The sequence below is a fragment of the Schistocerca nitens genome, chromosome 1, assembly GCF_023898315.1.
Source record: "Schistocerca nitens isolate TAMUIC-IGC-003100 chromosome 1, iqSchNite1.1, whole genome shotgun sequence".
Classification (NCBI taxonomy): domain Eukaryota; kingdom Metazoa; phylum Arthropoda; class Insecta; order Orthoptera; family Acrididae; genus Schistocerca; species Schistocerca nitens.
The window spans coordinates 1,097,109,876-1,097,113,363 of NC_064614.1; the positions used below are offsets into that span (position 1 = coordinate 1,097,109,876).

General features: G+C 46.6%; 1 pseudogene; it reads right to left on the reverse strand.

Annotated features, from left to right (window-relative positions):
- Nucleotides 1-576: 576 nt before the first annotated feature.
- Nucleotides 577-694, reverse strand: LOC126203147 (5S ribosomal RNA; annotated as a pseudogene).
- Between the last annotated feature and the right edge of the window lie 2,794 nt (nucleotides 695-3,488).

The following is a 3,488-nucleotide window of genomic DNA, read 5'->3' on the forward strand; positions in this document are numbered from 1 at the left end:
AAAATTATTCTTTTTGTGAAGCTCGCCGCTTGTCAAGCCAAGACCCATTGATAGAATCGATGTCTCTTTCAATGACCTGCAGGCTTAAACTTTTGTGTGAGTTGGACCCTGTACGCATGCATTTTCAGATCTTTTGAAAGGATTTCATGCAGTGAACTTGGTGATAAATTCAGTTGTTGAGCTCGTCGGCGAACCGATTTTCTGGGGCTTACGGTCACATAGTCACGCACGACAGCAATTTTTGTCTTGTGTTCGAACAAAGCGCGATCGTCCTGTTTTCTTAACGTTTGAAATAGAACTTGTGGTCTCAAACTTGCGGATCAACTTCCGACCTGACGATTCAGTTGGAGAAGCATTACGTCAGAGTGGCACATTCATTTCGTCTTCAGGCCACAAGTGGCCAATCGGAACCATCCGACCACCGTGTCATCCTGAGATGAAGACGCGGATAGGAGGGGCGTGTGGTCAGCACACCGATCTCCCGGTCGTTAAGATGGTTTTCTTTGACCGGAGCCGCTACTATTCGGTCTAGTAGCTCCTCAATTGGCATCACGAGGCTGAGTGCACCCCGAAAAATGGCAACAGCGCATGGCGGCCCGGATGGTCACCCATCCAAGTGTCGGCCACGCCCGACAGCGCTTAACTTCGGGGATCTGACGGGAACCGGTGTATCCACTGAGGCAAGGCCGTTGCCTCCGAGTTGCACATGCAATTCACAAACGGTTGCCGGGGACATGAACTGTTTTTGTAATAACTTTTTATCACTTGGGGACGTTGCTCTGTTGTCATCTGCTCCCTGAGGAAAATAAACATCAAACAACAATGATCACCATGCAAAAGTTATCACGCTACTAATGGGAAGGATCGCAGAATACACACATGAAAAAAGCACGGCTTGCTAATCATCATATGATAAAATGGTGCAAAGTTCAAATTCGTCCTTACTTCCTGGACCCGCTCTAGATAGCAGAGGGCTGTGAACTGAGATTCTGGCATTCGCCTGCTGGCCGTCATTGAAAGGGAGTCGTCTACAAACGCCGTCTGCCGCTGACTGGCGCATGTTGCCGGATTTGGAGAAATGTAAGTATCACAGATTGCTGCTGTTCGATCTACATTCTGAGCAGCTAGATACTTGCTTACTATGTACACAAATCGTGTTGCTTCGTTTGGATACAGTTTGCGGCATCTTGCTGTACACTTTGATTTCGCAAGCTGCCCATATGAGCAGATCTTGTCACACTCCATTCGGTATTCCAGACTTTTTGGTGCCTCCCCACAGTGTTAGTCATCTTGTAATTTGATTTGAGCTTCAAAGAATTTCGTTCTCTGTTAATTTTACTGTTCAAATGGTTCAAATGGCTCTGAGCACTCTGGGACGTAACAGCTGTGGTCATCAGTCCCCTAGAACTTAGAACTACTTACACCTAACTAACCTAAGGACATCACACACATCGGATTCGAACCTGCCACCGTAGCAGTCGCGCGGTTCCGGACTGCGCTCCTAGAACCGCGAGACCACCGCGGCCGGCTAATTTTACTGTCATTGTTGTAAATCATTGGGGCAAATAAGTAACTGTTAATCTCAGTTTTGACACAGATTTCAGTATCCTTACCCTCTTATGATTTTTCCGTGGTTAGGCGACACACGAATAACAAATACAACCTATTGTTGTCACTGCGGCTTGTATTCGTTGCCTAAAATGGTGAAACTCAACGATCACTTATATTAAGACTTCAGAGAAAAAAACGAACATTGCACTCGATCGTCATGTACAGCCAGTCAGTTCCACAAGAAGGTGTACGTCGTTATCTGTATGAAATAAAAGAAACCATTATAAATATGTGTTTAGATGAAAATACGTGTTATTTCTAATTGCACAGTTATCTAATAGTTAATCCAATCGCCGCCTTTATCGATTATAGCCTGGCACCTTCGCAATCTCTCAGGTAATTCATCCACATTTCCAACTTCTAAACTCGTTTGATCCACTTCGCAACGAACGTCTTAGACTTTCTAGGAATTTTAGCAGCAGCTCCATATGAGTGCATTGGTCCCTTTGGATAATTTACAAGGAATACTGCCTCGTGAATATTCAGATATTTTGCCCTCATTTTAAACTGCAACCTACGAAACCAGACATTCGACTCTCACACTGTTTATCTATACACTGTGCAAAAGCGCATTGATTACAGATTCGAAACCACTACCAGAGATGTTGCTCTGGACGTACGTTTAAAATTACGGAATACACTTTCTTGTGGAACTGACTGTGCGATCAAAGATTTGTTTTATAACCACCAGTGTCATGCTGGTCGAGTCGGAGCTAAGACGCACTAGATTCAACTTTCAAAGGGTAGAACGCATATAAAGATGCTCTATCGAATTCGGGAGAAAAAAATCAGAGCTCAATGACACTAAAAGAAGAGGTCCGTTGACCGTACTTACCCCGGGACGTCAAGGAATCGTTAATTTGGTAATGGGGAGACGTGTCTGCGGTAAAAATCGTAGAGCGAGATCAAAACTTGCTGGCTCAAATGGATGTCCTCTGCAGTATTTATGGAGAGATGAAGATACTTGCATGGATAGACTAGTGTAGAGAGCTTCATCAGACCAGTTTTCGTATCGGAGTCGAGCTAGGTCGGGCAGTGGTTAGTACTGGACCCGTATTGGGGAAGACAACGGTCCAAATCGGTGTCCTGTCATAGAGATTTCGGTTCTCGTGATTACCCTAAATCGCTCCAGGCAAATACCGGGACGGTTCCCTTCAAAGGGGCGACCTTGAATAATTGCGAGCTTATGGTTCGTCGCTAATGACATCGATATCGACAGGACGTTAAACAATGTCCTTCGTTTCTTTTTTCCCGGATCGAGGACCACAACAACAACGACAACTGAATAAAAGCTGTTCTTAGCAGGGAACACAAATGACAATGTTTTAAAATACGTAGAAGGCGTTAGTGCTCGAGTAAATCGCAGCAGAATATGACAACACAAAAATAAACATATTTTACCCTCCATCGTGTGTAGAGGAACTGCGTAATATACACTCCTGGAAATGGAAAAAAGAACACATTGACACCGGTGTGTCAGACCCACCATACTTGCTCCGGACACTGCGAGAGGGCTGTACAAGCAATGATCACACGCACGGCACAGCGGACACACCAGGAACCGCGGTGTTGGCCGTCGAATGGCGCTAGCTGCGCAGCATTTGTGCACCGCCGCCGTCAGTGTCAGCCAGTTTGCCGTGGCATACGGAGCTCCATCGCAGTCTTTAACACTGGTAGCATGCCGCGACAGCGTGGACGTGAACCGTATGTGCAGTTGACGGACTTTGAGCGAGGGCGTATAGTGGGCATGCGGGAGGCCGGGTGGACGTACCGCCGAATTGCTCAACACGTGGGGCGTGAGGTCTCCACAGTACATCGATGTTGTCGCCAGTGGTCGGCGGAAGGTGCACGTGCCCGTCGACCTGGGACCGGACCGC